This window comes from Orcinus orca, chromosome 8 (genome assembly GCF_937001465.1).
Source record: "Orcinus orca chromosome 8, mOrcOrc1.1, whole genome shotgun sequence".
Classification (NCBI taxonomy): domain Eukaryota; kingdom Metazoa; phylum Chordata; class Mammalia; order Artiodactyla; family Delphinidae; genus Orcinus; species Orcinus orca.
In genome coordinates, this window is record NC_064566.1 from 76,192,670 (window position 1) to 76,214,091 (window position 21,422).

Here is a 21,422-nt window from a genome sequence, read left to right on the forward strand (position 1 = left end):
GGCTGGTCTTGGGATCGTGAGGGGCTCTATACGCCCTCAGGTCTGTGGGGAGAGGTGGCTGAGCCTGACTTGGCTGAGGTGTAGGTAGGGAGCCCCTAGGAAGGAGGGAGAGGGCTGCCACCTGGGCCTCAGGCAGCGTGACTTCCTCCTCTTTACAGGACACACGCGGAAGGCCAGCATCAGTGATCACGTGACACTGACAGCTGGAACAGTTGTCATCCTGTGTGCCATTTCATGACGTTTGTGTCATAAATGTCTAGCCCCCAACATTGGCTTTGGAATACACCTCACCAGACAAAAGCCTTGGTTATATTACTAAAATACCAATATAGTAGTATTATTATTTAGAAGAAAGAAAGAACACCCACATGCTCACATAACAGCAATTATTTTCACTTAGTGATGAGACTGTAAAATCCAAGAAGGCAGAGGCCAGATCTTTTTCTTTTTTTTTGCTTTCAATCATTTCACTTTAGCACCTGACCCAGGGTCTGACTCATGGTAAACCTTCGGTTAAATTGTTGTATAAATGATATAATTTTCCTTATAAACTTAACTTTTTCACTTATGTGTATCTTTTTCTAATATAATTAATATAGTTTTACTACATATAACTACATATTGTATATAATTTGTTACTTCTCCTTTATAAAGAGGATTCTAGCAAATACTTCCGGGTTTTTATAGATATTGTAATTTTTAATGATTTTATGATTTTAAAATATTCCATAGGTTCATGTACATGAATTTATGAAATAATCTCTTTAGTACACTCAGACTGCTTCTAGTTGGTCTTTTACTTTTTAACAGTGCAATAAATATATTTCTGCATATTTCACAATTTCCTTTAAGCTTCTTACTTAAAATTCCTTCTTGAAGCCACATGGAGTAATGGCAGAGGTGGGCGTTTTTAATCATTATTCTCTTTGACCTTGCAGGCAGATGGATGGTAGGCGATTTCCCCCCGTTGTGGTGAACTTGATATCTCAACTTTGCTCTGTTTCTCTCTTTCCACTTTGTCTAGATGGATGTTATTGTTGTGGCTTTTGCAGATTAGATTGGAAAGGTGTGAATTGATCAGTATGTGAAAGCTTATGATAGGCACTGAATATTAAGTTCTAATGCTTTCAGGGCTTTGAGGAATTAAATCCAGCATTGGGGAGTGGAAGGAGAATACTATATACTATATAGGGGTAGATGTTATGGCTCGCTACTTTTAAATCAGGAGACTTATTTAACTCCTATTGGGAATTTGATTTAAACACCAATGCTTGGTTAGGAAAACCTAACTTAGAGGACAGAGATTTATAAACAAAAATTATTTCTGAAACAACTAATGTAAAATTATAGATATATTCCCATATTCTCACCATCCAGCACTTTTTATCCTTTTACTGAGCCCCCAAATGCACTGTAAATAGTTAAAAATAACTATGTATATAATAAAGAAGTAGTAGAAGACTGAATAATCATTCCAAACATGGAGGAATTGTGAGGCTAACGCAAGCTGTTGTACCAAGGACAGTGATCTAAGAATGTATCCCTGAGGATAATGGGTAAGGCTGGTGTGGATGGAGGGCAAGAACTATCCTTACCTACCTTCATTAGCTTCAGTTCCACAGGGGAAGATACAAAGTTTCAGCTGTCTTTAAACCAATAAGGACCTACTGTATAGCACAGGGAACTCTGCTTAATGTTATGTGGCAGCCTAGATTGGAGTTTGAAGGAGAATGGATACATGTATATGTTCCGCTGAGTTGCTTTGATGAGCCCCTGAAACTATCACAGCATTGTTAATTGGCTATACTCCAATATAAAATGAAAAGTTAAAAAAAAATAGCTTGTTGAAGCCCCAGTTTCAGCTTCTTCTTTATTCCTCTGATTTAATAAAAGAGGAATGAAGTAGGGACAGCTGTGACTCTTAGCACTGAATAATAGCCATAATACTCTCAGCCAGAGTAGCCTTGAGACTTACCATTGATGTAACCACTGAAGATGATGACTTACAAAAAAAGCTCATCTTTTATAAGGGAGCAGTGTCAGTGCAAAATAACTTGTAAAGTCAAGGCATTTGCAAACTTTCTGCATATAAGTTATGGTGGTGGGAGGGGGTGGAAGATGAGTAAGATGTCTGTTTTCAGTGTGCTTACGGTGGAATAGGGCAAAAAACAGATTTTGAGCAAGGTAAGGAAAAGAGGTTTCTGTTACTATATCAGTATGATGAGTCAACTTGTGGAAGCTGTTCCGGGAGTTTGTTAGGCAAACTGTAAATCGACCCCACTCTTCAGCTGTCCCCATCTGCTCCCACCCTCTGGCCTTGTGCTTGCCGGTTTGTTTGTTTTTTGGTGCCAGTGAGACAGTGCTGGCTTGGAAGGAAGCAAAGTGGGATTAGTTGTCTGGGACCCAGTGGGGAATGCCTGTGGCTCAGGGAGCAGGTCGGTTGCCCAAGCAGGGCAGCATCCTGTACTCTCCTTTGAGCACCTCGTTTCCATCTACAGCAGCAAGAGGCCGTTGCTCCTCCCTCCTCTAAGGATGATTGAGCTGCCTGTGAACTTTTGATTGCTTCCTTTTATCTGCCTGCCACAGCACTGGCCCAGTGGGAGACCATCCAACTTAACTTCCCACAGCTGTTCTAACTGCCCACTTTTTATGCTACTTCATTTTTCTGGACTGAGTAAAGACATTGAGTTAGGAGTAAGTTAGGAATTGAGTGGCTGGACGCTTGGGGGTTAGAAATTGGTGATGGAGGGGAAAAGAATGATTACAAACTGGTATAAGATTCAGGCCTCCTCATATAATAAATTTATATGGGTAGACTGGAAACAAAATGTACCGTTGTTTAACCATAATTATACAAAAGACAATACCTACTGCATTAATCCTGGTATGTGTGTGGGAATTGCTAATGTCATGTGACCAGCCCTAAAACCTTACTAGTAGGAAATAAAAAAAACTATCTCTACAGAAAATAAAACACTATTCTTTTGAAAACTCTTTACAGTGGTTCATTTGAACAAGTAGAAGCTCAAAGATATTACTGTGAATCTGTCTGAGGCTGTGGTTTTTGATATGCATATTTAGTGCCTATAATTTGAAATCACTTTTAACCAAGTCTTAAAAAAAGTCTGCATTAAAAACAAAATCAGATATTGTTAGTCATGCTGAACCGGTGCCAATAAAAATATTAGTCATTAATATGAGGCAAAGCTCATTCATTCTATGTAATCTTGGAAACCATTGGAAAGTCCAGTTGTGGTTTTCCATAAATAGCTTGGCTAACGATGTTGTGTGATGGCCTATTGTAGTGCTCAGGAAAGTCTTGGACAATGTGAACTTTGCACTCAAGAGATTAAACATTTACCAAGAAGGAGAGTCAGTTTGCTAGTAAATATTCTAGGTGGGGACTTATTCCTTTAGACATACCTAAACAGAAAATTCCTGTGGTACAGACAGGCTACATACAAGCACTTGTCAACTAAGGTTATGGCTCCCAACTCTGAGTGGAGAAATGAGTCCATGAAGTAGGTACTTCAGATCAAAATATATTTCATAATATTGATAATTGTACAGATAGTTCTGACTTAACTCATGTATTTGTGTTCAGGTATTTACTCTGCTTTGAATACAGATATGCACACATAGCAATAATGGTTAGTGCTTAATAGTTCTTAGAATGAAGAGCATATTATATGGTTTTTTTTAAACCCTTACAAATCTTATGTGTACAGATTGACAGATGGTAACTCAAACCGAACCAAGTTTTGTATACTGCATTGGCTGGAATGTGCCTTATGTTTTGAATTCTTTTCTATTCTTTTGGAAAATACGTTGAAAGGTGAGACTGTAGGAAATTAATTTAAAATAGTGACATTTTAACACAGGGACTTTATTGAATCTTCCTGAGCAAGCAGTGCTTTGCCCAGGTGCAAATATTTGTTGTTAGATTACCTCTCTGAAGGTGGGTGTGCATCAGTGTAATACAGTGGTTAAGTGAAATCGCCTAGACAGAAGCCTGAGAGTGATCACTGATGCTTGCTCAGAGGGTGTGAAGTAGAAGACATTTTTCAAGGGAGTGGTTGAAAAATTTTTTTCATTTTCTTTGTTAGAGGAATTACTGGAGGAAAATGTATAAATCTTTTACCAAATAAATTCATTCACTTCAAGGATGCATCTTGTTAGGTCTAATGGAAAGGTAGTATTTCAGGTTAAAAAGAACTAGTATATTTATACACCCCAGGAAATGCACTTAAACGATCATAAATGATTTTAGCTAAGAAAAAACCACACCTATTTTCTTCAAGTTAAACTAATAAAATTCAGCTATTAAGCTACCAAATTGAAAATGCTTCTGTAAAGATTTTCTTCAGAATTCAGTTATGAGCTACAGATACTCATCCGTATATACAGATCACTACTACCATTTGTCTGGTGATATTGGGATGCATAAGGTAGAGTGTGGCCATGAGACTCTTCTTGGGCATCTCTTAGGAAAAAGTTAGCAAACCAGACACAATGCCATTACCAACCACAACTGAACTCTTCAAAAAAAAGACCTGTGATTTTATTAAATTCTAGGAAACAAATTACCTTCTCATTTGCTGAATCAAAAGAAAATCCATCAGTTATTACGAACCCTCATTACAACCCACTTAATGTGGTTATATAAATCAGGAAGTCCTCTATTAAAGTGGAACATTTCCAAATGCCTAAATTGTTTATATAAATAACATTTTCTTTTGAACTCTGTAGAGGAAGCATATTTGACTTTTTTATGGCTCTCAGTTGGACAATTGAATTATTGTTTTCCATTTTCTTTTACCACCCTTATTTTTGCACCCACACAGAAACCACCCACAATTAAGGACTGAAACAGCTGGGAAAGTTGCACATTTCAGGTGGAGTTCCTCTCTTTAAAAAAACACACCACTTGAGAGAGATGTTTTCATCATATTATCTCTGTATTTTAAAGAACTTTATTTGATTTAATTTGAAGTTCAAAGGCTTAGATTGTTTTTCCAGAATCTGAAGTTTAAAAAAAAAATTCAGAAACTTACCATGTTAAAAGTCACATCTCAAAGAAAAAAAATTGCCTTTTAATTTATCGATATACGTTAATCCCCTGAACCCCCTTTCTGTCTTTTGTGATTTGTTTTTTTTTGTTTGTTTGTTTTGTTTTGTTTTTTGCGGTATGCGGGCCTCTCACTGTTGTGGCCTCTCCCGTTGCGGAGCACAGGCTCCGGACGCGCAGGCTCAGTGGCCATGGCTTACGGGCCCAGCTGCTCCGCGGCATGTGGGATCTTCCCGGACCGGGGCACGAACCCGCGTCCCCTGCATCGGCAGGCGGACTGTCAACCACTGCACCACCAGGGAAGCCCTGTGACTTGTTTTGTTGAACAAAAAGTGGCTGTCTTTTTCACAGAGAAATCAGTCTCTTATCTCCTCCAGTAAATTATATGCTGTCTGAGGTCAGAAAGTTTTCTCACATTTCTATTCCTGCAAAATTCTTTAGCACCTTATTTGTAGCAGAAGCTTAGTAAATATTTGTTGCATAAATAGTCCCCCTGGAAAACCTAGTAAACTTTAGTTTCTAGAAACAAATCACTTTAAGGTGCATAAATAAAATTTTAGTCATATATTAAAAAATAAAATGTACATATTTGGGTATATCTAGAATGATTCTTTTCAGTATGGTAATAAACTAAATTTTGAGAGGGAAAATAGTTCATATATAGTCATCCCTCGATATCCACAGCAGGTTGGTTTCAGGAGCTTTCATGGATACCGAAATCCTTAGATGCTCAAGTCCCTTATGTAAAGTGGTGTGGTATTTGCATATAGCCTACACAATCCTCTTGTATATACTTTAAATCATCTCTAGCTTACTTATAATACCTAATACAATATAAGTGCTATGTAAATAGTTGCCAGCATGTGGAAAATTCAAGTTTTGCTTTTTGAAACTTTCTGGAATTTTTTTTCCCAAGTATTTTTAATTCACAGTTGGTTGAATCTGAGGATGCAGAACTGGATACAGAGAGCCAACTGTATTTACATATAAATACACAAACACAGACACACACATATATGTAACTTTTGCATATAATTGAGAATGATTTAGAACAAATATCTTAATATTTGTAAATGTTTCAAACCAGAGCTAAATATTGTAATATTCTTTAGTTTATTATTCAATGTTTATTGACTACTGTTAGGTGACAAGCTCTGTGCCAGTCCCCAGGGACCTGGTGGTGAAAAGAGTAGTCAAAGCTTTTGCCCTCATGGAGTGTACAGACTAAAGAATAAGATGGTAGCAATATCCTTCCTTTAGAGATAACATGCCTTAAAAAAGGCTTATTTCAGGGTGAGTGGATAGAGAGTGAAAAGAGAACTTTTACCTATGGTTAGTGACTTATAAGAGCTCAAAAAAAATTCAACAAAATGATTAGACAATGAAATAAATGCTCTGGCCCAATATAACTTGGGATGCAGGAATATACAGTTGATTCTCATTATCCACAAATTCTGTATTTGCAAATTTGCTTCCTCTACAATTTATTGGTATCCCCCAAATCAATACTCCTAGCACTTTTGTGGTCATTCGTGGTCATCTGTAGAGAGGTGAAAAAGTTGAGCCACCTGACTCATGGAGAATCTACTGTATAAAATATGGTGCATTTCATAGGTGCATGAGGCAGCCTTGACTCATTCTGGGATGGTGAGAAGATTTATTAGAGGCTCCAAGACTCCAGCCTGGACAAGCTGGATCAACTGGTCCACGGTGCCCCCAGTTGTGAAGTTAGCCACTGTCCAGACAGCCTCTCACTGGGCTTTAAATTCTCCGTTTTCTGGAACAGCCACCAAAGGAGGCAGCGCACTGCAAGCGATCAGCTGCTGGATGTGCTGGTGGGGCCCCGCGGCCACATCACTTAGGGCCCAGGCTGTCTCCTTCTGGATGGAGGAGTGGGGGTGTGTGAGGAGCTGGAGCCACACAGCCAGGATGGCCGTGTCCAGGGCCAGCTGGGTCTGGTGGTCCGTCCCCGTGACACAATGTTCCCCACAGTGCGCAGAGAGGGGGTCAAGACATTGAGTTCTGAGCTGCTCATGAGTCGACCAGCCTGGGCAGGACCCCTGTGTCCACCACTTGGCTGACTGTGCATCGCAGCCATCGGTGAGGTAGGACAGGGCCCAGCAGCTGTCCGAGAGAACCTCTGGGTGCCATAGCGGGTGGAAGAGGGCGGGCAACATCTGCTTCACTGTGTGATCAGAAGGGTACAGGTTCTTGTTCCAGCACAGGCTGGACAGGGTCCACGCGATGTTGCACAGGAATGTGACTGGTATACTTGATGAAACCAGGGTTAGCAGATGTGGAATGGCATCACTCGAGATAACGTTGTCTCTGAATTCTGGTCCATCATCTGCTATATTACCAAGGACCCACACTGCCTGTTCACACACAGTCATATGAGTGGAAGACAGGAGCTCAGCCAAGGGCTGGATGGCCCCTCCATCCACAACGGCGCGAGTCACCTCTGAAGTCCCTGAGGTAATGTTGGTCAGAGCCCAGGCTGCCTCGAGCTGCAAGTGGGGGTGAAGGGATGACTTCAGGAACAGAAACATGTTTTATTGCATATTGGTAAATATTAGGTATCAGAAAGGTAAGCCACGGCCCATGTGTGTGGTAGGTGCATAGTTTCTACCTTTGTGGTTAATTTCCTGCTTTGCTTAATAGAGTTGATCCACCCATGTTGAATATCATGTAAATTCTGCATCCACTTTGAAAACAGCTTTTGAAAATAGTATCGTGTCTTGGTGTGGAGTAGTTTCTATCTTTCTATTGTGGAGCTGCATTTCTTTAGTTCTAGGATAATTCATGTACCTTCTTTATGTACATATGGGGGTGGGAAGATGGGAAGTTGCACAAGCTGTTGTTCTTTTTGTCTGTTTTTTTTTTTTTTTTGAATTATCAGAAAGAGCTACTTCTGACAGAAATGTTGGCCTGGTTTCTTAGAATTGCAAGTTTAGTATCCTAGAGTAGAAAGAGACCTTGGAGAACATGGGAGCTAAATCTGTCATTTTGATTTAGATGCAGGTGAAATTATTTTCTAAAGTCACACAAGTATTAGAACCTTGATCACCTGGCTCCTGGGTCATAACTTTGAGTTTACTTGTTCATTCATTCAATAAAGCACTTGAGATTTGTTAGACACCGTTTGGGTGCTGAAGACACATCATGTGCAAAACAGAAAAGAAAAATCCCCACCCTAATGGGTTTGCCATTAGTCAGAGGAGTTAGACGATAAAATACATAACTTCATTATATATTATTAGACCATAAGTGCTATAGAGATACAAAAAGAAGGGAGATTAGTTAAAATTTTTCTTTAGTATTTTTAATATACAGATATCTAATTTCAAGATAGTGGTATTACTGTAAACTGCTTATAAAATGAACCTCATTTTACCCTCCATTCCCTGTGTGATCAATCATATTTATATGACTATGTAAACATTGACCTATTTCTGGATTTGAAACCATTTGGTGCAAAAGGTGTAAAGGTATCTTATTTTATTTTATTTTTTTGGTGGTACACGGGCCTCTCACTGCTGTGGCCTCTCCTGTTGCAGAGCACAGGCTCCGGACGGGCAGGCTCAGTGTCCATGGCTCACGGACCCAGCCGCTCCGCGGCATGTGGGATCTTCCCAGACTGGGGCATGAACCCATGTCCCCTGCATTGGCAGGCGGACTCTCAACCACGGCGCCACCAGGGAAACCCATAAAGGTATCTTCTTAGCTGTAGTACAAGGATTGGGAGTCACAGAATATCGCAGAGGGCTTGCCACATAGTCTCAAGTTTAATTTACATGTCCTCAGGAGACACTTGAGGCTTGTGATTGAAGTTGCCCTTTAGGAGGTTTATTCTGGATTCAATATATGTGATGAATTATAGCATGGAAGTCTTTGCCAGTTCAGAGTTGAGTCAAGGATTGCCTTCATCAGCATTTTTTTTTTGTTTTTACATCTTTATTGGAGTATAATTGCTTTACAATGGTGTGTTAGTTTCTGCTTTATAACAAAGTGAATCAGTTATACATATACATATGTTCCCATATCTCTTCCCTCTTGCGTCTCCCTCCGTCCCACCCTCCCTATCCCACCCTTCTAGGCGGTCACAAAGCACCCAGCTGATCTCCCTGTGCTATGCGGCTGCTTCCCACTAGCTATCTACCTTATGTTTGGTAGTGTATATACACCCATGCCACTCCCTCACTTTGTCACAGCTTACCCTTCCCCCTCCCCATATCCTCAAGTCCATTCTCTAGTAGGTCTGTGTCTTTATTCCTGTCTTACCCCTAGGTTCTTCATGACATTTTTTTTTTCTTAGATTCCATATATATGTGTTAGCATACGGTATTTGTCTTTCTCTTTCTGACTTACTTCACTCTGTATGACAGACTCTAGGTCCATCAGCATTTTTTTTAATGGACCTAGAGAGAACATTTCTAAATATGAATGAAATAATAAAAGTACAGTTTCAATTTTGACATTAAAAGGTTTGGACCATAAAGGCAATAGTCCTGGAGACTGTATCTGAAATAAGTGAGTTAGGAGGCAGGACGTGGGCACCCAGAGACTAATGAAAACTCACTGGCAAAAGGCAAGGACAGCATATGAGCAATGGAGACAGCCTTGGGGTGGGGGAGGAGGAAAGCAAGAAAATAGTTGAATAACAGGCCTACAAAAGAAAGAAAAGCTTGCCTTGGATAGTTATCAAGGAATATGTGGCTGGGAAAAAACAGCTTAATTCAGAGTAATTTCTCGGTCATTGAGAGAATTCAGGATAGTTGCTGAGTCATGATTCGGAGGGCTGTAGAGAGAAGAGCTTTCAGGTCCTGCTTGATTCTTAGGACTTAGACATAGTGTTCTGTTTCTTCCATTACCAAGAGGGCCACGAGTAACTACTTCTGCCATTGAAAGTACAGATGTGCTTCAGGCAAGGAGCATTCTTACAAATCTTATTTTAAACAATTACACACACACACACACACACAGTCACGCATATCTACTGTTTTCTATTTAAATATATTTTTAACTCTTGACTCCTCACACAAAGAGCATGCATTCCTCCCCCCGACCCCCGCCACAAAGTCAGCAGTTGCCAAGCTGCCTAGCATCAGAATCAAGTATGGGGAACCTTAAAATTTTGATTCTTGGGCTTCACCCCCAGACCGGAACTAAGGTAGAATCCCCTGCGTTGAGACATTAGGAGCCTTTCATTTTATGAAGATTCGTGTTGTCTGATGCAGCCTGGGAAACATTGTTACTCTAAACAATATACTTGTGCTTTATACCGAGGGAGGGAGGCACAACTGGGGAAGGTACTAAAACTGGGAAAAGGTCTGTTCCAGAGGAGTGCTTTGTGGGTCACCAGATCCCTGATGCCTAGCATTTTGCCAGTGGAGCCACTGAGGCTATAGAAGCCATGTGTTTGTGGGGAAACCTGGTCATTTGTTGCACCATTTTTCCTTGACAGCCTGAAAAAAGGTTTTGGTTTATGCAGAACAAATTGGTCTGTCTGTCTATCTATCTATCTGTCTATCTGTCTATCTTAGAATGAGAGAGAGTGTTTATGGGCCAGTGTAGATGCTGTGCAGATTACTCAGGGATGAAGGAAAAAATCAACTTTTCAAATTAAAATCCCATATAAGATGTCATTTAGTTCATGTTGACTTTGGATTCTCTGGAATTCTCTACTAATAATATCTTCTGAGTGCAAAGAACCTTATGGGTAATTTGGTACATGCAACATGAATAAGATCTTCTTGTACCCTTATTAATAGAAGGGGGTCCAAAAATAGCTTTATGATATCATCGCTATATTACTCAGGAGAATGTGCTGAGTGCTTTAGGTAGAGTAGTAAGAACAGAAATGTGGTGAGAGAACCAAAGCTGGAGAAGGGACATCAGAAGATGCTTAGAAAGAGGATGTTATTTGAGCTGAGTCCCAATGTCTAGGTAAGATACAGCTTAGGAAATGTATTGGGTTGGCCAAAAAGTGCCTTTGGTTTTTAAGTAAAAATAAAAGACACATTTTTCATTTTCACCAAGAACTTTATTGAACAATGTATTCACACTTTTGTTCCACTACCTTCTGCCATTTTTCAGGCAACTTCATAATTCCATCTTCCCAAAACTTTTTACCTTTTTGAGCAAAGAACTGTTTCAGGTGCATTTTACAGTCTTCCAGGGGATTGAAATTTTTTCCACTAAGAGAATTTTGTAAAGACCTAAATAAATGGAAATCCAAAGGCTCAATGTCTGGTGAATACAGTGGATGAATCAGAACTTCCCAGCCAAGCTGTAACAGTTTTTGCCTGGTCAGCAAAGAAACATACACTCTTGCATTATCCTGATGGAAGATTATGCGTTTTCTGTTGACCAATTCTGGCTGCTTATCGTCAAGTGCTGCTTTCAGTTGTTCTAATTGGGAGCAGTTCTTGTTGGAATTAATCGTTTGGTTTTCCGGAAGAAGCTCATAATAGAGGACTCCCTTCCAACCCCACCATATACACAACATCACCTTCTTTGGATGAATACTGGCCTTTGGTGTGGTTTGTGGTGGTTCATTTTGCTTGCCCCACAATCTCTTCTGTTCCACATTATTGTACAGTATCCACTTTTCATCGCCCATCACAATTTGTTTTAAAAATGGAATGTTTTCATTATGTTTCAGTAGAGAATCACATGCGTAAATACAGTTAAGAAGGTTTTTCTCGCTTAATTTACGTGGAACCCAAACATCAAAGCGATGAACATAACCAGGCTGGTGCAAATGATTTTCAGTGCTTGATTTGGGTATTTTGAATATGTTGGCTATCTCCTGCATGGTATAACGTTGATTGTTCTCAATTAATGTCTTGATTTGATTGCTATCAACTTCAACTGGTCTGCCTGACCATGGAGCATCATCCAGTGAGAAATCTCCAGCATGAAACTTCGCAAACTTTTGATACGTTCGATCAGTCACAGCACCTTCTCCATACACTGCACAAATCTTTTTTGCATTTCAGTTGTGTTTTCACCTTTCTTGAAATAATAAAGCATAGTATGCCGAAAATGTTGCTTTTTTTCTTCCATCTTCAGTATTAAAATGGCTACACAAAAATTTGCCAGTTTTGATAAGTCTTTTTTAGAATGCACTCTGATATGACGGCTGTCACGTACAATCTAACAAACTTGTTTCAAATGAAGTTAAAGACAACTAAGTGCTACTAGAGCCATCTTACGGAAAAACAAATGAAAGAATCTTTTGGCCAACCCAGTAGTTAAAGGAAAGACATGGAAATGGGATACTATAGGAATGTTAGTAGTTTCAAAGTACTAAGAGATCAGAAGTAGTAGCATCTCAAGCTAACACAGTTGGAAAGGTACTTTGGAGCCACATCATGGAGGCCCCAAATCATTTGCAATATGGACTTCTGACTTTATTTACTCATTCAGTTTTCGAGATGGATAATGACACAATCAAAGGTGCCCTTTAGGAATTTTATTCTGACCATTACTACATAGGGTGAGCTGGAGCCATAGGAACTGGGAAACCAATAACTAGGCTGTTGTAATAGTACAGCAAAGATGAAGTGATACCCTTACCTGGGTATGGAAGAAGGGTAGAGGAGAGAGATCAACAGCATTTGGCAATTGAATCTGTGGAAGGAAGGACTGAGGATAATCCATCACTCGAGTTACTAGGAGAATGGTGTTAGGGGCCCATTTATATGTTTATATGTGGCCAGGGTACCTGGGGGTGGAGCAGAATTATGAGTTAAGTTTTGGTACATGTTACGTTTTGAGATTCAGACAAAATTCCTAGTAGAAATTCCCAGGATATATAATCAGATTTGTTAAATTTAGACTAGTGAGGTGGGGTTGTGGGACTGTGCCTAGAATAGAGGGAAAGTGTATATAAATTTCAGGTGAGCTAATTTGAGTTCAGAGGTTAGCTCTGCCAGTCATTAGCTCTATGGCCTTGCATATTATTTAACCTCTACATGTCAGTTTCATTATTTGAAAAGTAGGAGAATGGTGATAGAAGATTTGAGTGTTTTACTTGTGAGTGCCTCGTAGGGTGTTGTGAGGATTAAAGAGCTGTGCACCATGCTGGTGCGGGTACCAAAGCTCCTTCTTCCCCACTCCCAGGTCTTCCTGTCTTCCTCCTTCATGAGGATGGGAGTCCACTGGAGTAAGTTTGTAGACAAGGAGGAGAAATGGCTTGTGAGGAGAGAAGAGTGCTGGTGGAAATAAGAGCGGGAGAGAAAAAAATGGAGATGGATATGGAAAAGGGTGAGATTAGAAGCTTCTTGGGGAGTTGTTAGCTTTTGAGAGGAAGAGGGCCCCTCCTCTGAGACAGGCAAGTTGAAAAGAATGGAAACCATGTTGATCAGAAAAGCAGAAGGCCAGGCCATCTGGTGTGAGTGAGGGAAGTTTGGGGCTGGGTTCTTGAGAAAGGAGAAAATTCTTTTTAGATGGCCACTGTGGGAAATAAGATTAGGAGTAAACTAGAGTTGAATAAAAGCATTGCCAAGAAGCAGAAGCAGAGGGGTTAGATTGCTTGAACTCTTCGTGTCCTTGTGGGTGTGTGAATTACAGAAGAGGGAAGGTCATTAGAGGTTAAGAGGTTGTGGAAGACAGAGGCTGCATATTGGACAAGGAAGCGGATGTTGAAGCTTCAGCAGGGTGGTGGCAGGAGCATTGGGTGCAGAGGAGGAGTATGAATGGGGTGCTTCAGCCTTTGTGGAATGTGAAGAAGTGTTGGGAGGTCAGTTCCTAATGGCAGTAAGGATGGGGGTGGGGGTGTACTTGGTGTAAATGCTTGTTTGTTAGCAGCAAATTACTGATTGTTCCCTTTAAAGCAGGATACTTGGCGCCTGATTATCCTCTGAGCACAGATAGTTCTGGCTCTGTTTGCCTTTAAAGATGATAAGCCTCTTCTTTTCTGTAATGGAGCTGGGTAGTAGGCTGGCACTACCTTTTATCCACCCCACTCCTTTCGCAATAATGGTTTGCTGGGAGAGAATAGACTTTGGAATCAAACATTCAAAACTGAATACCTGCTTCTCCACTTACTAGCTGTGAGATCATGGGGCAAGCTACCCCAGCTGATTGACCTTTTTCTCATCTGCAGAATGAAGGTAACACTTACTTCAGTACCTCATATCATTGGGTGGGCATTAAATGAAACAGTTTATGTAACATCTCTACCTCTTGGCAGAGGTGCTCTGAAGTGGGAGTGGTTTACATCTTGGGAAAATGTTTTCTGAATTGGGAGTTGTTTTGGCTTTGGGAAACAGGTCAAACACCACAAAACAAAACAAAAACTAAAAACAGGCAACATCAGAAAAGCACAGTTCTTCATTTTCTAATTAATATGTGTGCTTGGGAAAAAAAATAAATATGTGGCTTGTAGACGATGTCATGCACAACAGTACTTATTGCATCAACATAAAATTTCATAGTAAAAAACAAAAAAAATTTAACTAGAATTCAGATGAAATTCATTTGAAGTAATGAGTAGTGGGATGAAGTCTTGGGAGAAACCAGCTGGAATCAAATTTTGGACTTGTGTAAAATTGAAAGGCCACCTTTCTGTATTTGCATGTGTTCATTTGTCAAAACTTGGCCTTATGTGAATTGTTATATACTTTATATCTATATCTATATAAAATAACAAGCCCAGTCTATACATCTATATCTATATCTACCTATCTGTCTATATATAGAGATAATACTAGAATTCTCAGACTACCTGGTAGTTTGGCAGTTTCAAAGCAGATATTACTGAAAGGTCCTATCCCTGTTCAGAGAGAGTATATGAAGGAAAATCATTAGACATATAGTCTAGAATTATTTCTGTGCATCCACTGTGACTTTTGTCTTGGAATCATAATTCTCCTCACTTTTAGTAGTTATCAATCTGTAACAGTAGTAAGGAGACATATTACTGGTTAGAACGCCTGCAAAGAATCTGGCTAATATGGTTAGAGGATGAACAGGAACAAGAGAAAGCAGAAACAGATCACTTGATATTAAGCCAGTGGATTCCAAAGTGAGGATTCTGTTCCTGTGTCCTGTTCAGAGTCTACACTGGCATCCAAGTACTGGACAGACAGATTATAGCATAGCTGATGGCAGTATGGAACAAGTGATGAAGCAGAAACAAGGTAGTTCCTAAGTCTGCAGAGTACCTGGTCAACTGGATAAAAGTTTAATTTTACGACTGTTTTCATTTGCAGGTTGTGCATTTCTTATTGTTCTTTAATGCTTAATTAGAAAACTATGCTATAATATTAACGTTTTATTACCAAAATAATATCTAATATGCTCTTCCAACTTGATACATCTCATATTTACTGAAACCCAATTCACCTGAATACAATGCTACACAATGATGCATTGGTAGGATATAAAAAAATGTAAATGCCAGTTTTCAGGGGCTTGTTTTCAAGATTAATCTTGCTTTTTGATTTGTTTGGCAATGAAAAAAAAAAAAGACTGACCACCTGGAGGACATTGTGGAGAACCCAGTTTAGTTACCTCAAAGAGAACTAAATTTGCCTGTGTTTTCGTGAGACCTTGGATTCCACCAGGCTGGGCTGTGAAGCTCTAGAAGAAAGATCAGTTCCTCTGAGTACCAGGTGTATTGCAGTGACCTGTCGGCATTCCACAGTGGGCCTGTGACTTTTTTTTTTTTTTCTGTTGGTTTAGGAAGCAATTTATTGGCTTTGCAACTAGGCATCCATGGAGCTTGAAGCCACAAATAGAGTGGAAAAATCTTATCTGATGTTGTGGCTTTTGGAAACTAATAACTAGAGTTTGTGGTTGCAAATAATGCCAATATTGCAGACAGAGTGGACAGCCCGTCAGCAGGGATATTAATTGTTACCAAAGACTTGCAATATCTGGTGGGAGAGTTGGTGTCAATTTTTATATCACTCTGTTTTGTAGACATAGTATTTATTATTCAGGCATGCCACAAGCTGACCTTGCTGCCTGCTCTGTTTATGGGTTAAATTGTTCCTGAACCAAAACTTTCCACTGGATACTTCAGCCAGTATGCTACCTTTGATCTTTTTAGTGTTCAGAGAATTAAAACTCCCTCAGTGGAAGTTCCAGGCCTGAACTGCTGATGTGATACCCTGTTAGGTCACTGCATGCTTTTGTAGTGTAATGCTGGGTGTCCCTTGGCTATGTAGGTTGATTCTATTCTAATAATTCTCCATGTGGCCTAGAAGGATATGATGGATTCACCTGCTCTGGCTCAGATCCTCAGTTCAGTACTGATGTTTTATAGCCTTGCTCCTATTCTTCATGAAAAGTCAGTACCAGAGAAAAAGCTTGACAGAGCCTACTCACACCCAAATAGAAAAGTCAAGCGACTGTTGGGGCATCATCTGGACTTATAAAATATGATTGCATTGGTGCAATCTGGCTTTTATAGACTTTTACAGGTTTTCATGTTTTCCTTGAGATTTAATCAAGTCTAAATCCTACTGCTAACCCAGTTCCCCTCTATTCATCAGCATTATCTGAACTTCGTAAGTGATTTGCTCACTCTAATAAAGTGAAAAAAATGTGTTGTGGACATAATTGTATATGTCACTGATTTGTGATCTGTACTTTTTTGTTTTTTTTGAGTATGTGTTTATGCTGTTTAGGTTTGAGGAAAGACTCCTAGGAGAAATACGTAGCACATCATTGTCTATGATATAAATGTTGGTTAGATGCGAGAGAGACATGCTTTTTCAGTTCTTATAGTTGTGAAATCTGTAAACCCAAACTGTTCAATTGCTGAAACATTTAATAGTATATAATGCTTAGTACTTAAGGTTGTGGAATTATATCAACAATGAACAGGGAATAATTTTCTCTATTCTCGCTCATTCTTACTTCCAGACACTAAACAGATTTTCCACAGTTAGAAATAGTAGGATGAATTTAAGCCTGCTGAAAAAATTTGTTAGGAAATGATATTTTATACAGTTCAGGAATGTTTCAGAATTTACGATATTGGTAAATACAGAAGCCATTATCGTACTTCTTCACCATCTAGGTATAATTCAACTGTTGTCTTTGTGAATGTTTATGCTCTTGGGACCCGTCATAAATGCATCTGAATAATAGATTTCTTTTGTTCCAAAAGTATTTTTCCAATATCACATTGTGGAGGTAAAAAGGAAACTTATAGCAGTGTTCTTGACCTCAATAATTTTTTTGGAAAGTTAAAATTTATATATAAAGCTACATTTTGATTGCTCTCCAGTAATCTCATGGTCCAGATGGTCAGGAAGGGGAAAGATTATTACTGGCAAATACAGCCAGGAAAGTTTCATGCAGGTGGCAAGAATGTGGATAGCTAACATAATTTTCCAAAGTATCTGGCCTATCCTTTTCATAATATTTTATGAAGTCTAGAATAAGAGTTGGTATGTTTCTCCTTATAGAGCAAATAGATGGTGGGAATGTATTGTTAAATTCATCTACTGAAAGCCCACTGTGTATTAAGTATTGTTTTTGGAATATTACTCTCACTAAATCAAACTCCTTTCATACCACCTAGGTATCGTCAAGATCTATCATTGCAGGACCAGCTGTTATATTCAGTGTTAGTCTGGACCCCCCAAATCAGATACTGCAGTGGTTTTTATTTATGTGAATATTTATAAATAAAATATGGAGCATCACAAATAATTGATTATAAGAGAAAATATTCGGGTATCAGAAATTTGCATGTAATAAAAAATGTTTTCAGATTTTGCTTAAGCAAAGTCTTATAAAAGTGGCTCAAGCAGTCACAAAATCCATAGCCATTTTGTATAAGGCCTTGTGATGAGTTCCGAGAGAGTCATTTTATATATGTTTTGTGCCCAAGGTCTGGTGGAGAATAGACTCCCTCTAGTTTTCACGGCCTCTTAAGGCATTTGTGGGTCTCATGCACCAGAGATTCTAATACTGGCTTCTAATCTCTAGAGTACTGCTGAGGAACACTAACTAGGCAGCTTGGATCTGCCTGATTTGTGTCGGAGGTACCTGTTAGACTTTGAGGGTGGGGCAGGCAGGGAAGTGACTGGCTATCCATCTGCCCTTTCTCTTAAAACCCAATTTATGTGATAATACCTTGAATTATTTTATACTTGCGTTATAGGATTGTTAATTTCTGTTTTCTTTCCTTGTTATGTTGTGCTTAGTAAACTATTAATGTGATACTTTGACATCGTTATAAAGAAAAATATTTAGGGAAAAACATTAGATCTGGGTTTAAAAAGTTAGTAGACCACTGTGCCTAATTCATGAAATAAATTATTTAGTGTTCCTGACTGTTTCTTATAGAACAAATGATGAATCTGAAAGCTTCATTTGGACCAAGAAACATAGTATGCTTTTATAGAACTAGGACTATAATATTTAGAGAGAACAGTCTTAGTTTTTTTAAAGTCATTTCCCTGAAAAATGAACCAAAGAAAAAGAGGGAACAAAAGTTACTGTCAAATTGGGGCAGACCCAGAAAACTGCTGGAAGGAGAGTCGTTTTCGTTGTGAGGAACCAGACAAGCAGTTGCTTTTGCAAATGTTAAAAAATTTCTCCCCAGACTTCCTCATTATAATCTACTATTGTCATACTGAGTCTATAAATAGTATTTATAAGGGAAACAGACCAGAAAACCATTCAAGTAAAGCAGAAAATGGCCATTAAGTTTTGGACAAAGAGGTACAGCAGCAAAATGAGAACTTTGAGTTTCCTTCCTTGTAACCAAAATCTGATTTAAGGCAACACCACAATTTTGGAGTAGCAGTTACCTTGGGGAAATCTTTGGATTTCTGAAGTCATCATCGTAAAATACTCCCTGGGACCACTAGGGTGCTGCTACGTAGGCCAGTGAACATTTTCTGGGTTGATCAACTCGAAGGTTCTAGTATACCCATGTCAGTCTAAAATCAAGTTATAATCTCATTTATTTCAAAAAATACCTGCTGACAGGCTTCTCTGTGCTAGATATTTATTTACCCTTTGAGAAAATTAATAATATGTGGTCTGTGCCCTCCTAGGGTGTAGGCTAATAGGAAAATAAAGTGTTTTTCATTATTTGTTTAAAAAGTTATAGATTATATTTTAGGCTTTACAAAAACTAGCAATCTCCTTTTCTACCAGTCCCTGCCACTTAATTCCTCAGAAAGACTGTTACAGGAGAATGGGGTATCAGAGGGTGGTCATGTCCCAGGTCTTGGGCGAGTCCCTGGGATGCACCGCCAAGTGAGGGTCCTTGGCTTTGTGCAGGAAAGCATTCAAGAGTGAGCCATAGTAAAGTGAAAGCAAGTTTATTTAGAGAGATAGACATTCCATAGGCAGAATGTGGTCTGTCTAAGAAAGCAGAGCAGCCCCGAAATACGGGGTGGCTAGTTTTTATGGGCTGGGTAATTTCATAGGCTAAGGAGGGGGAGGATTATTCTAACTATTTTGGGGAGGGGGCGGAGATTTCCAGGAATTGTGCCACCGCCCATTTTTTGGTCTTTTATGGTTACGGCACCTGTGGGTGTGTCATTTAGCATATGCTAAGTATTACAGTGAGTGTATAATGAGGCTCAAGGTCTACTGGAAGTCCAGTCTTCTGCCATCTTGGGCCTAATGGGTTCTAACCAGTTTTTGTCCTATCCTGTTCTTCCTAATGGCTGTGTCATCCTTTTAAAGGTGGTGCCCTACTCCCTTCTTTCCTGTCTCAAGACCACTTTGAACTTTTAGCCATTCCTCAGTTTCTTTCAACACCATGATTACCTTGCTACTTCTTGAGTTTTTCTTGTTGTTTTGTTTTTTGGTTTTTTAGTTTTATGTACCATCCTTTCACTTCATAGTGTTGTCACACTATGTCTTGAGTTCATACTATCTAACATGCTCCTTTCCCTTTCTCTCAATAGAGTTAAAACTTCATTTTGGCAAAATGAATTTAATTTTTAATGTTTATATCAGTGATTTTGTACATATTACTCACAACTCAGTTATTTCAATTATTTTGATTGTCTTATTTGTATAACTTTGTTTTCCCAGGAGTTAATTCACTTGTCCCTTGGTATTTGCAGCTTTCAGAATCCACAAATGCTCAAGTCCTTAATATAAAATCCTGTAGTATTTGCATATAACCTATATAACTTATGCATATCCTCCCGTATTACTTTCAGTCATCTCTAGATTACTTACAATACCTAATACAATATAAATACCACGTAAATATTTGTGGCACGCAGCAAATTCAAGTTTTGCTTTTTGGAACTTCTGGAATTTTTTTTTCTCCCTGAATATTTTTGCTCACTAGCTATAATTGCCTTTGAGTTTTCTTTAAAAAGAAAAAAAAAGGAGTGTAAATTTCCTCTCATTACATTTAGACACATCAGGATATTGATCAGTTCTATTTTTCTTTCTCTGTAGACATTTCCTGGAGCTTCTAACCTATTGCTCCAGTGTAGACAAGAGCCTCTCTGGACCTTTGGCAAAACTGTTGTCCTAGAATAGCTCTGTGTTGTCCTGAGAATTCCATTTCCTTCTTTGCTTTGCTAGAATTCATGTTTTCTTTTCATGTTTTGTTCCCAAGTTTTGTGAGAGTGTGTTAACCAATAGCTTCTGATAAAAGGAAGCATATGAGAGTAAGGTTTTTTGTTTTTGTTTTGATATTTATTAAAAAGGTTAGGCGGTGTGAAGTTAAAAATCTGGGGTTAAAGTGCTTCTTATACAGACTTTCAACTAGTGTACTCTTTCTATTTACATCTCCTCTTATTTTCTCACCTCAGGAGTACCTGTTGCCTCTCCTTCTGTAGCCCAGAATGACATACTTTTTGTCTTCTTTCTCTGCAGGCATGTTAACATTACCTTCCATCATTCAAAGTTTTGTTGACTTTTTCCAGTCTCAACAACAGATCTTCAATGGCAGTAGATAGCTGCCAGAATGATGACTGGATATTTCTTTACTGAAAGTACAAACATATAATATGCTATTGCACACTCCAGTTAAAATCTTCTATCTATTTGTAAAATGCTTTTCTCTTCAACTTATTGTTGTCAAAACTGGGTTGTAATGTAGCAATGATAGTTATTTCTGCAGAAATTAAAATCACATTTTAAACACTTTAGAAAAGTTCCACTTACTTTAAGGCCATTACTGTGTTTATGAGATTAATGTGAGTCTCCCAGGTAATCCTTTGATTTCTGTTTTGGTAACTGAATAAAATACAGTGTGGAGTAATCATAGGAATAGAATTTCAAACCAGCTTAGTTAGTGTAAGCCTAGTGGTTTTGAAAAGAGAGAAGAAAAATCCAAGATTGTAATTTTAAATTCTTAAATGGAAAATATTCTTTCTCTTTCTTAATGAGTTTTGTTGGTAAG

The 21,422-nt window shown here is 38.8% G+C and overlaps 1 protein-coding gene and 1 pseudogene across 2 annotated transcripts in view; one reads left to right on the forward strand and one right to left on the reverse strand.

Annotated features, from left to right (window-relative positions):
• Window positions 1-21,422, forward strand: part of ARHGAP42 (Rho GTPase activating protein 42) — a 283,900-nt gene that overhangs the window by 72,314 nt on the left and 190,164 nt on the right. The gene's annotated exons all lie outside the window — the stretch shown is intronic.
• Window positions 6,703-7,617, reverse strand: LOC105748743 (importin subunit alpha-8-like; annotated as a pseudogene).